This window comes from Dryobates pubescens, chromosome 10 (assembly GCF_014839835.1).
Source record: "Dryobates pubescens isolate bDryPub1 chromosome 10, bDryPub1.pri, whole genome shotgun sequence".
Classification (NCBI taxonomy): Eukaryota; Metazoa; Chordata; class Aves; order Piciformes; family Picidae; genus Dryobates; species Dryobates pubescens.
In genome coordinates this window covers 9,255,130-9,268,749 of record NC_071621.1, presented here as the reverse complement: position 1 = coordinate 9,268,749, position 13,620 = coordinate 9,255,130, and the positions used below count along the sequence as shown (strand labels likewise).

At 44.8% G+C, this 13,620-nt stretch overlaps 1 protein-coding gene across 5 annotated transcripts in view; it reads right to left on the bottom strand.

The window, feature by feature from the left end:
* UBE3A (ubiquitin protein ligase E3A) overlaps positions 1–7,095 on the bottom strand; it is a 57,163-nt gene extending 50,068 nt beyond the window's left edge. For 3 of the 5 annotated variants that reach the window (XM_054164496.1, XM_054164500.1, XM_054164497.1), the window contains exons 1-2: positions 6,981–7,095; positions 3,066–3,156 (exon numbers count right to left, since the gene is read on the bottom strand). The gene's annotated coding sequence lies outside the window, so the exon portion shown is untranslated. The remainder of the gene's footprint in view (positions 1–3,065; positions 3,157–6,980) is intronic. The other 2 variants (XM_054164498.1, XM_054164499.1) reach the window with 1 other exon arrangement.
* Between the last annotated feature and the right edge of the window lie 6,525 nt (positions 7,096–13,620).

The following is a 13,620-nucleotide window of genomic DNA, read 5'->3' as shown; positions in this document are numbered from 1 at the left end:
TTTCAACAAGAGAAAGAATTCCAGGCACACAGTGATACTAGCAAAGATGGTAAGCTACTGAATTAACAAAACCACAGCACACAGAACTGTAAAATACTTCAGTAACTATGAGATGCAAAACAACACTTTGCAACTGTCAGGTCTGCCATGATTAAAGGTATCATGAAAGTATCTCAGGTATCTCAACAGTATTATCCACTTTGTTTGGCAGTAACTGTCATGAGCAGAAGGGGAAAAAAAATAAACATCTAAGAGCACTACCCTAAAGTAGTAGGTATTTTACCTAGTACTATAGATTCTCTCACACAATTTCAAATATTTAAGTTCAATAAGAAATGTTTCCTTCGACAACTGCCATTGTTAATGTAGTAACATTAGCCAACTAAAAAACAAGTATTCTCAAACATCCCTCTTTCATTAAGATATTCAGGACATAAGAACCATGCAAATGAAGTATTCACTTTACAAAGTGAAGTGCTCAACCTTTGCAGTCATGAAATGCTGGTATTTCACATTAGGGATACACTCTTAAGAGCTCCCATGTCCTTAAACTCTGATGGAATTTGCATGCTTATGTCCACAACATAGCATGGTCCACAACAAGCAAGTTTTGCTACAACAGCTGAAACACATCTAGGTGCTGCTACTGCTGCCAGTGTATGTTAGTATAATTTGGACTTTCTACACGAAAAAAAGAGGGTATTATAGACATATTAAACCACAATATTCATCACTAATACTCTGGATATGAAATTCCACTAGGAAATAAAAAGCAATCATTATCTGAATATGCCTGTACAAACAAGAAAGATTAAAATATCACATTGGAAATAGAAATCCTGAAGTAGCAACAGACTTCTTCAGTATTATCTAGCTTTAGAAGTTTTTACACCTTTTAAGAAAGTGAAAAATACTCTACTGTAAAATTAAAATATTTTAAGTATTAATCAGCTCAAACACATGACTACTCACAAGGCAAAAGATAAACTCGTCCACAACTATGGTAGCATTTCATGAAGTATTTTGATCTGCAGCCCCTTTTAGCAGTTCAGCTCCTTGAAGAGCGACTCCACTACTCTCTAATACTCTGAGTCTGCTGAACTGCAGCTGGTCCAACCTGGTCCCAGAGGGCATACCAGAGCAGGAGTACACAAGTAGTACTACAGCCTGGCTGCCTGGACAAGTCTGGCATCTCTCAGCACTGGGCAAGCTTGGCAACATATTACAGATAGCTTCTGTGCCTCTCCTGCACATAGCTCCTAAAAGTACAGGAGAGGGGGTGCTTGTTATTCTAACCTTATTTCACCAGTTTCTTTGGTGTAATGATTATCAAGGAACGACCAACAAGTCAAAAAAAGAGGTCCACCAAAGTGAATAAAAGCATGGTGGTCTCTATGAAGGAAAGATGAAGAGCTAGCTTCACTCCTAGAACCCTAGCTTGGTCAAGACAGCAGAAACCCTGCCACAGCCTTCACAGGACAACAGAATGAAAAGCAAACCATGTAGACTAATTGCTACCAGAGTGTTACACAACCATCAATCCAAATACATGTTCCATGATTTTTTGCTTGTGAAAGGCCCAAGATCACATTTCCATTTGGTTTCAAACTGAGACATTGTACCTTTAAGTTTTCAATACACTGTATCATTTACTTAGGTCACAGCTTTGAAGTTACATTGCACAAGGATTGAGAATGAAGGCACATTTGAGACATACAGCATGGCTTCACCAAGAGCAAGTCTTGCCTGATTAACCTAGTGGGCCTGTAAGGTGGAAAAACTAAATCACTGGACAAGGGAAGAGCTAAAGATGCCATCTATGTGGACTTCTTCAGGGTCTCTGATATGGTCACTTACAACATTCTTCTCTGTAAACTGGACAGATATGACGAGTGGATTGTTTGGTGGATGTCATATTGATTCAGTGGCCGCATCCAGAGGGCAGCAGTCAACAGCTGAGTGTCCAGATGGAGATAGTCATGTCCCTGATGGGTCCATACTGGGACCAGTACTGTTTTAAGATTTTCATTAACTACACTGGCAGTAGGATCAAGTGCATCCTCAGCAAGTTCATAGAGGACACCAAGCTGAATAGTGTGGTCGACACCTGAGGGAAGGGATGCCATCTGGTGGGAACTAGAAAAGCTTGAGAGGTGGGCTTGCCCTTGAGGAGCTCATGAGGTTCAACAAGGCCAAATAAGGTACTGCACTTGAGTTGGGACAAGCCCCAGCATCAATACAGGGTGAAGAACGATGGGATTGCAAGGAATCCTGTGGCGAAGGACATGGGGATACTGGTGGATGTAAAACTGGACACGAGGTGGCAACGTGCACTTGCAACCCAAATAGCCAACTGCATCCTTAGCTGTAACAAAAGCAGCATAGCCAGAAGGCCAAGGGAGGTGATTTCCCCCTCTCTACTCCACTCTTGTGAGACCCCACCTGGAGTACTGCATCCAGCTCTGGAGCCCTCAGTACAGGAATGACATGGCCCTGTTGAAACAGGTCCAGAAGGGCCACAAAAAATTTAAGAGGGCTGGAGTACCTCTCCCATGAAGAAAGGCTGAGAGGGCTGGGGTTTTTCAGCCTGGAGAAGACTCCAGAGACCTTACTGTGACCTGTCAAAACTTAAAGAGAGCCTATAAGAAAGATGGAGAAAGACATTTTAGGACAGCAAATCATTCTATTAAGAGAAGTAATACTCTCCATATCAAGAAGCCAAGCAGTGTATCAATTCAAGTTTGTGCTATACCATCACTGCTCTAACACTCACCTCCAAGACAGTCCCACTACTGACATACTACACAAGCATGACTCTCAAAGGCAAAATATATGAACACAGAGCATGCTTTTAAATCTACCTGGATGGATGCAAACGGTAATGCTTTTTTGAGATGTCTTTAACAGCTACATACTGCCAATATCCTTTTTAAGTTCCCAGATTACAGAAAAATTTTAAAATTCCACACCTCTGCTTTGCTAACTGCAAGTTTCCCTTAAAACACATTTACCTGTGTTCTAAGGAAATGAAAGTTGCTTCAACAGATGCAGGTCACCCCTCTTACCTAAGACAGTGAAGTGAGGGTCCAGAGGGAAAGCCACCCATTTAGCTCCACTCAGCTGAACAACTGCAGCTTCTCCTAATTCTTCAGCACTCTGTAAAACATGGGTAAAGAACCATGCAGGATGGTAATGGAAAGAGTATTGGTAAAGACTGACTTCCACTCCCTTCCTCCATTCAGCAGTTTGCATAATACAGGGAAGCAGGCTCAACCTATTAAAAGCAAGAACTAGTTAATACTTCCTTTAAGAGATTCATTTATGAGTATTCGTGAGACAGAACAGTACGGCAATATGTAACTCAATGCAATTTTGCAACCAGTAAGTTGTCAATGACTTTTGTCAATCCAAGCCACAAAAAGATGGAACTATTCAGACCCAGCAATTTACAGTGTTATTTGGTCATGTGCTACACTGCCAAGCATGGATCCTGGATGTCCTTTGTGATTTGTCTTTTTTATATATTCTCCTATGAGGTTGTTTTCCTGAAGAAATGCCTCACTAGCTGATATAGCTACTGAAGTGCTGCTTTTTCACAAAATATTACCTTTACACTGTGTTTGCTGACTTTCTGCCACCCAACAAGATGCATTACACATTACTATTCATACAAACCAGCTTTTTTCTAAACTTACATTCATGAGCAATACAGCCTTATGAGACTGTCAGGCACTGTGTAGATACAAGAAGTTAATGCAGTAAATGTTACGGTCAAAGTGCTTAAGGTGACAAAAGTAACTTCACGCATGCAACTTGCTCACTGCTGCTGTTTCTGGGAACCATTTAGCAACACTTATTCTCCTGAGAGAGGGGGAGCAGTAATTAAATAAAAAAAAACCCAACCCACAACACACATCATATTCTGTATTATTTGTTACAGCCCCCGAGAGCAAAGATATCTCTATTCTTCTTCAATATACCAAATCAAAATATGATTAATGACAGAAAACCTTTCAACACTGCTGCTTTCTGAAGCTCATAGCTACCTCAAATATACTGGGTACTTCAGAAAAAGCATAAAACATATCTCCTTTGAATAAAAATCAGTATCAATTCACTAACCAAAACAAAGCAAAGACTCTTAGTACCAGAAGCAAAGACTGACACTGGAAACATGACATATGCCTACATACTTTAGAAACTGTTTCCCTTTGTTCCTCAATTGCATGTTCTATTTTTATGAATTAGTGGCTTTTATTTTCCAATGTGTGAATACACTACTGTGGAGAGGGAGAAAAGTTTCCTGCCTTTAAAAAAAAAAAAAAGATGAACTATCTCTCAACATTCACTAAGTAAACAAACTAAAATTAGCAGAGTTAAAACAAAACAAACAAACAAAAGTTCTTGCTATGTGGGAAAGACTAAGATGATGCATATTTACAAAAATGTAAACACCAAATTTGTTCTAATTATTGTTTATACAGAATGTTATATGCTTAAACATGTTCATAGTTAAACACATTAATGGCTATTAAAACGTGACTCTAAGACATTTCCCCCTGCCCTGAATTTGGCTAAATAGAAGCTGTGAATTCATAAAGAACTAGTATAAAACACATCAACAAAACACAAATTCATGGTATTATATTGGCCTATATGTGTCATTTCACATTTCTGGAACAGGTTTTTTTCCTACTAATAAAACCAGAAATTAAATGAAAAGAAAGAACTGAACTTGTTTTATTTTCTGGAGTTAGTAAGATCAGAGACAATCTCAAAATGCTCTAACAAGCTGAGAACATCCCTAGGTGTATTTAGCATACACAGTGTCAAATTCTATTCATAAAAGAATCATAATTTGCATATGTCTTTAAGCAACAGCAGTAATTAAAAGAAACTAGAAGTTTTGTTTGCTATTTGAAAAAAAAGGATCAACCCCACACAGTGTTAAGGTTCTGAACAGGATCTAGACATATTTAAACTTTAAAACACTGCTGTAAAAAAAGTTAAACACTTCTGCTTTTCAAGCCTGCCTTTCCTTTAGCCACTAAAAAAAAAAGAAAGTTGCATAATCATAAAAAATCCCAAACAAATCAGAGCACTTATTTTGCCATGTAGCTTGGTGCTTTTATTTCTAAATTCTTGGGTGATACAATGATATTCGGGATATTCCACTAGAAAGAAAGAGCAAACAACTCTGGTAAAGAGAAAAAGGACTTGTATTTCCAGTATGGCAAATGTTACATTAAATAGGAAAGTATGGAGAGAGATGAACTATCTGTAATATTGCACAGAAATAATTTCTATTAATGATGTTTTTCGGCCCTGTAGTCCTAAGCAGCAGTCTGGCTTTTCTTCCAAGGTTTGTCTGTATTGACTTCACAAAACATTACTGTTATGAAGACAAGTCATAAGCACTGCAAATTGCATCTGTTTTACAAGACAATATTTGAGGAAAGCTACTGAATATGCATAGCTACTTCAAAATGCACATATTCTGTATTCAACAGAATCATTAAACTCTGAGTTTTCAGAGTATTCTCAATCTCTTTTTAAAAAAAGTACCTTCAACTGTTTCCAAGATGAAAGGGCACGACTATTCAGTGCACTATTCAAATTAAACAATGTGTGAGAACTGTAAAACCAATTTCCTAGCAGTTTTCATTCTTACCAGAGGTACCTCTCACCACCACATTATTCTTCCAATCAGTCATAGATGTCAGTTAAAGCACAGATTCTCCCTTACCAGGTAATCTCTCTAACTGGATGCTATGTGCATGAACTAGGAACTTAATCTTATCTCCTAGGCCCCTCCTTTTCAAACCAGTCAACAACAACAAAAAAGGTAAGCTGACAATACAATCACACAGGTCTTAGCTCATTAGGAGATGTAAGCTAATATCAGGTATGATTTCCCACTGAAGAGCTTTTTGGTAGACGTGCAAGAGAGACAGTAAAACTAATCTGACAAGCTGATTCTCACGGAGTCTCAGGGTTGCAGCCTTCTACTCGAGGTAGAGAAGTTTCCACACACACAGGCCGTCCCCCAAGTGAGGTGTTAAAACACAGGCTTTGTTCCAGAATTGGAACACCACTTGTACAGGACATATCAACAAGTATTTCTATTAACTGGAGAGCAAAAAAGAAAAGTCTAACTAGAAGCCTGTACGTTACACATTCTAGGCACTTTGAGAAGAGTTGTGGAAGATGCTTTATTTCCTGAACAGTAGCAACTTCTGAATGACCACAGGACATGATCTTAGCTGATTTACAAACAGACTCTGAACACTCCATAGAACTCTTTAAAAGAAATACTGCGGGTATGCTTAAAACTATAACCCCAAAAGTCCTGCAATCGGGACTGACAGATCACGCTTAGCAAAGCAGCCTGTCCACAAGTTAGCAAATCCAACTCTTCAGATTGGGCAGAACGTAACACGAGCAAGTGAACACCCCTACTTTGTTAAGCAGGCCTTGCACGCTAGTTATGCACCTTCACAGTACTTCACACACCTGTACCTCCCCGACTGCCGCAACTGCCCATGCTGAAGGCATTGTAGTACCCCTTGCCCAGACCAGACCCGAGTAGCGGGCACCGCCGCTGCCTCACTCGGCCGAGCCGGGAAACTGAGGGAGGGGCAGGCTGGGTTCACCCAAGGTCGCTCAGCAAGCCCAGTCTCCCCAGGGGCGGGCTGAAGTCCGGAGTCACCCGCCCGCCAGGCCCTCCGGCTTCTGGGGAGGGACGGGGTAGCCCTGAACCCATGTGCCCCACGGGAAAAAGGGAGAGGGACACTGACCCCACGCACCCCCACCGCCGGCGCCTCCTGCCCGCCTTCCCCAACCCGGGTGTAGAATCTCCTCGGTAAAGAGAAGCGGGCAGGGCCGCTTTGCGGCTCTCTCCCCTTCAGGCCGGCGTGAGACGGTCGCCATCCTCCTTCCCGGCCCAACCCCGGGCCGGGCGCTGCGCAGCGCCTACCGACCTGGGCGCCGCGGCCTGCTGCTCCCGGTCACTCCCGCCGCCCGGGCTCATGCGGGGGACGCGCTGCGCTAGGGGCCGTGCCACAGGCGAGGAGGAGGCGTCGTCGTCGCCGCCGCTGCTGCTGCTGCTGCTGGTGGTGAAGCCGCCGTGGCCCCAGGGCGGAGAAGACCGGACTGCGGCCTGGTGGGGCGGAGAAGGAAGAAGCGAACGGCCTGGCAAAGCCAGCAGCGCGGTGCGCAGGGGCGGGAAGGCGGGCCGGGCCCGCGGGTGCGCCTCCTCTCGCGGACTCAGTCGCTCTCAGCCCGAGCCCCGCGCCACCATCTTGGGAACAACGCGGATATCGGCGCGGCGCAAGCTCGGAGGACTCACGGCGGGCGGGGGGTAGGGGGGGAAGCAGGAAGGAGGACCCACTGCGTCCCGGCGTGCAACGCGGGCGGGGGGTGGGCGGGCGAAGCGCTTGTGCCACGCTACCCACCACGCAAAACCATAGAGATCACGGGCCGCTGCCTCCCCGCCTTTTTCACTCACGGCGCCAAGCGGAAGAAAGCCGAAGCAGCGCTTGCGTGCCGGAATGGTTGAGGCGAGAGCCGCCATATTGGAAGAGGGCAATGGGGTTGCTGAACTGGGGCCTCCCTCCCTATGAAGCAGCGGTTAGCACGGTGCACGGGGCGGGTACGTGACGGGTGGGGCGGAGCTCGGAGTAGCGCATGCGTCTGCGCTAGCTCTGCGGGGAGGGGATACCTGGGCGGGTTGGGGGCCGGCGGGGGAGCGTGGGCCGGCGGGGGTGGGTCAGTGTGCTGCGACGTGTGTGCGCTTTGAGAGGCGCGGGCAGGTATATACGCGCATGCATGCCGGCATACACACCCGCGAACATACACATAAACACACAGAAAGAGACATGTCCACGTGCGTGCATGTATCATAGAATCACAGAATGGTTTGGGTTGGATCATCTAGTTCCAATGCCCCGTGACGGGCAGGGACATCTTCGACTAGACCAAGTTTCTCAAAGCCCCGCCCAGCCTGTCCTTGAAAACGTCCAGCGTGGAGGCAGCTACAAATTATCGGGGAAACCTGTTCTCGTGTCTCACCACCCTTACAGGGAAGAGCTGCCTTACAGCGAGTCTAAGTGTACCCCATATCCTATCACTACACTCTTATCAAAGAGTGTAGGCCCCCCATTAACTACTGGAGGCTGCTATTGAAGCTCTTCTGGGAGCTCTCTCCAGACTGAACAACCCCAAGTCTCTCGGGCTGTCGTTACAGGGGAGGTGCTCCAGTCCTCTTACGATCTTCATGGCTCTCTTCTGGACATGCTTCAGTTGGTCCATGTCATTCTTGTGCTGGGGACCCCAGAGCTGGACACAGATGGGGTCTCACATGAGTGGAGTAGGGTGGAAGAATCACCTCCCTTGACCTGCTGCTGGCCATGCTTCTTTTTATGTGACCCAGGATTTGGTTTGCTTTATGGGCTGTGAGTCCACATTGACAGGTCATATGTAGATTTTAGTCCCCCGGAGTAATTTTCTGCTGCCCTGCTCTCAATCCACTCATTGCCCAGCGTGCATGTGCCTACCTTACACGCGTAGGCATGTTGATGCACATTGTGTACACCAGCGTGTGTGTCTATACACACACACCTTTGCACAGGCACACACATATGCACCCTGTTCATGCAGGTGCCCAGCTGCAGGCAGGCAAGCATGCAGCCATGGAGGCACACACACAGCCCAGGGGAGGTGGCACAGCAAGAGACCATGGCTGCTGCAGGTAAGAAGAGAGTCACCATGACCTTCTTGCCCCTCAGGGAGGTCCCCACCAAGCCCTGCCACTGTGAAGCCCGGCTGCACTGTCTGGCCTGTCTGGCAGGCCCCATGGCAGCCTGCCCAGGCTTTATCAAGTTTAATCTGGGCAGGGTGCCAGGGTCAGCTGGTGGGAGGGAATGCAGGGAGGGGAATAGCTGGTGACCTCTGAAGGGGAGCCTGCACTGGCGCCATATGTTGCTGATGATGCCAGCTGAGTCACACAAGGATAGGCAGCACCTGGACTGGTCATCCCAGCCTTGCTGGGCTAGGCAATGCCCAGCCTGGCCACCCAGCCATGTCAGGCTCCTCATGAGACAGAGAAGAGGATGGGGAGACCAAGGGCTGGCTGGCTGGCTCAGGCTGAGGCTCAGGGAGGGCCTTGCCATCACAACCTTCAGGAGCAGACAGGTCGGCAGAGGTCCACCACGGTGTAAATTTAGGTCACCAAGAGCCTGGTGTTATTCAGACTCCAAACCCTGGGAGGGTCACAAAGCAGTAGGGCCCTAAGGGTATGCAAGAAATTCTCTGGAACTACATATCCATGCCTGAACCCTGGCTTGCTTGTCTGCCCCTACAAATATTTTTTTGGTTGCCTCATGGGTCATTGTGTTGCTTTCTTTCCGCTACCTACACCCCAATTTATGCATTGCAAGTAAGCTTTCAGGGAGATTTTAAAAACACAAGAAAAATTTGCCTTTTGGCAGGTCAATGTTGAGAGCAAATTGATCAAATAATTTCAAAATTGGACATGCATGCAAAATTTCTTTTTTGGTAGATTTTATGGGTTTTTTTAGGCATTAAATATGTGGCACTGCAAGCATACAAGGGGAGAAGAAAAAGCAAGTAGAAGAAATGGAAACTGATCTGAATATTTTTAAAATTATCCCTTAATAAAGGAAATTAAATAGGAGTGGTTCTACCCTGGCAAAAAATACACTTTTTTTGGTGTTATTTTTTATAAGGTGTAATCCAGAACCTTAAGCAGTTCTTAAATATTAGAAAAAACTATTAAAATAATAAATGGAAATTCTCAAAGCATGATACTGAAGCTGAGTGTTTGTTCTGACTCGGGAAACATGTTTAAGATCTTTGAGAAGACATGGGTACATTAGACGCTCTAGCATGATTTTGGAAGACCTAACATGTATGCTGCAGGGTAATAGCTGGTAAGACCACTGGGCTTAAACTACATTGTTAGAAATCAGCACACAGTCCTGATGCTCAGAAAGAAGATGGTAGGCAGATGTGTAATGGAATATTAAGACTGAATGAAGTACTCTTTTGCTTCTGTGTGATCTGAAAGTAGAGTGCATTGCTGTGCTCAGGTGGTCTTCAGTATTAATCTAAAAATAATTGCTGAAGTGAACACTCTCTTCTGCATCTGGAGGCTCTTTCCCACACAGTAGCAAAACTTGCCAACTTTTATGAACTTTCCTGTTACCTCTGAAATAATGATATTGAGAAAACTGTATCTGAAAGATAGTCTCTTGCTACTTTTCCCTTACTCTGTTGGAGAGCTGACATGGCCAATCATTATCTCCTACTTGACTAATAAAGATGCTATGAGGAAGCATGCCACAGGCTAAAGTCCAAGTAAGCAATATCTTCTGCCCTCCCTTTGCCTACAGATCCAGTCTTCCCTCATCACAGAGATGCTCTGTGCCATTCAGGTATAACTTGGTTTTGGTAAGTCCATGGTGTGAAATGTTCCCATGCACCTCCTTGCTCTTACTGAGCCTGAAAAGAGCTTCCCAAAATTTCAGATGAAACTGATCACCCATAAGTACTCCAGATCATCTTTGCCTCTTGCCCTCAGAGACCTCCCACAAACACCACAATCATTCAGGTATGAAAGAAAGTGGCGTCACAAGGGTATTGTCCACTTCTCAGCATGCTTGGTTGCTTCCCATCTGCTCCCATGAGCTTACATATGCCCAGTTTAAGTAATCTGTAAATTTATCGTCCTTTTCTGTGAGCAGCATCTTTCTCACCCAAGCTTTGCTACTGTCCATAGCTATCTGGCATCACCAAGACCACACCTTGCCGTTAGTGATGTCACCAAAATAGTCTTTTCCATGTCCTTTGCCACTAGGTGTTCTGCTCCATTAAGCAGTAATGCCATGATTTCCTTAGTCCTCCTATTATTTTCCTTCACATCCCTCACCAGTTTAAACTCCAGCCTAGCTTTGACCTTCACAATTTTATTCCTGTGTTCTTAAATGATGGTCCTAAAGCCCTTCCTAGAATATATCTCGGTCGATAATTGCATGGCAGCTGACTTGATAACTTTTATCAGTACATTTGCTCATCTTCTCTTATGCTTATAGCGGAAAGGACCAGGACTGCTCAAAATACCCAAGATAGGATTTATACAATAATAGCCCCTTTTTACTCCTCTTTTTAAAAATTTTTATTATTTTTTTCTTTTTTTTTTTTTTTCCCAAGTAGAGCCAACACTTGGTTTGGAGTCGGGACTTTTGACCCTTGTAGACCATCAAGTCCATCTCTTTCTCCCACAAAACAATCAGTTGCAATCCTGAGATCTTGTCCTTAGTAATGGGCAGCTCATGGCCCATCACTGCTCTGAAGTAATATTGCTTGGACATCTCACAGGATTTCCTCTGAATAACCAGTGGGATTGAGAGGAAGAGGCAGATGGTAGCAGATGGAGGAAATGTGTAGGACAGACCCAAATAATGTAGATGCTGGCATTTATGTATTGTACTGGCTGCATGCAGAGATATGGGAAGGAGTCTTCTCTCAATAGGACAGGTATGAAAAGACTCAGTCTTCCATTTTGAAGAGGTGTGGGACAAACCACACTGTTTCTGCACATGGAAAGAATGATATGGTAGAGGATCGTAGTGAATGATGCTTATGGTCAGGATTGTGCCCCAAACATTTCTAGAACATACTTCTCTGAGTGTTAACCCTCCTTTGTTCCCCCTCCTTTCTGGAGGCAGCAGGGGGGGGATCCTCGCACCACTGAGTCCAGGTAAACAGCCTGCCTAGGGGTGGTCTCACCCCTGTGGTACGCAAGGCCCAGGCTATATGTTTGTTTCCCTGGGTATAGCATATACTTATGCCGTATTTGGTAGGTGTTAGTTCATTGGTTAATCTTTGCGTTAGCAACAGATGCTCATTGGATCAGTGTTCACTGGGGCAAATGGTAAATAGGGGTCGTTTGGTAAATGAGCCCCCCACATCATGTTGGAGCCTGTGTCTGTGTGCGTGCCAGTGCTGCTGTGGTCCGCCTTGCCCGGGACTCAAACCAGTGCCCCAGGAGGCCTCACGCTCCTTCATCACCATCACCCAGCTGTGTGCGGTGCCGTGGACAGTACCCCGTGGGATCAACCACTGCATGATCCATTGCTGCAGGAGAAATGCCAGCAGCCTGTGTGAGCCAGCGTTGCTGACCTGCCACAGCCCCCCCTCGAGCGGGAGACCTTTGTGTCCTGGGAGAAGCAGCAGCCACGCGGTGCAGCCACGCGGCCGGCGCCATTTCCTGTCTCCGTCTTACGGCACATCCGTGCCACGTTCTCTGGACTATAAACATTATTAAGGGGAGACTTCACGAAGTTCTCAGCTTGTAAGTCAAGCCTTTCTTTATGGAGTTTTCAGTTAGGGTAGCGTTGAGATTGCTCCGGGTGGAGGGTTGCCGGTCACTGACCAACCCCTCCCCCGCCGCTTTCTGAATCCGTTTCGATTCTAAGTTCTGTGAATCATTTGATTTAAGTGCCCATACACAAACATTCTGTAAAGATAGTTTCACTAACCGAATATCGATACCTGTGAAGGGTGACTGTAAATACCCCGTTACAGAGTTTGTGTATATATATATAAAATAAACTTAACATATATTTTCATTGATATATCTGCTGCTCATTTCTGAGGGCATATTCACAACATGGATATACCAATAGCAAATTGCTCTATAGCAGTAGTGCATGGATGACTGAGCTGCATGGTGGATTTCGCTTTGATTTTGCTAGGAATAAGTTGCTATTTTGGAGGAACCAGGCAATCACTTTTAATTTTTATATGATATGCTTGCAATGTTTTTTTACTCTGAAGTAGGTTGATTAGCATTATATTTACTGTGGCTGTTGGTGTGACTAAGTTGTTTCTGTTGCAAAGGGGATAACTGTACTTTCCTGCCTCATTTAAGCATGTTACACATTCTGAAGTGCTGTTATTAGAGTACAGAAATGCTTCTGCTGCCTTGAGTGCTTTCAGCTATTCTGCATTGGTACAGCCAGCTGCTGGAAAGCAACTGGATCTGCCCCCCTGAGCAGACTGAATTTGGAGAAATCTGATTGGAATTCCCACTGTAAAAGCCACCACTCCCTCCATGCTTCCTCACTAATCCCTCTTGTGGCTCTAGTGCCTGGGTGTGTACTGCAGCTGAGAAGAACAAGTGCTTAGACCGTATTTCGCAGCAGTCTCCTCCACAGAACAGGCTCCAATTGCATGAGTGAAAGTAATGCTGGGTAGAGAAAATAAAAGTCAAAAAGTATAGCTAATAAACTGGTTGCTAAATAGAAGCCTTGTAGAAAATCTCATTATCTGAGCATTTGGAAACAAGTGTCTTTTTTATCTGCTGAAGGGGAACAAATGAAAATTGCCTCATGCACAAGTTGTATGAAATAGGCGTCAGCTTCCAGCGGGAGGAAAAGAAGATTAAAAATAGAATCCTGAGCCTCATTCACCATTTACTTATGATGCTGCAGAGATGCCATCATGAGCCAAGTCTGCTGCATATTAATTTCGGAGATGTTGATGTCTCACTTCAGAGCTTTGTAGAAAATAATTTCCTCTGGAGATGTCTTTGTAAAT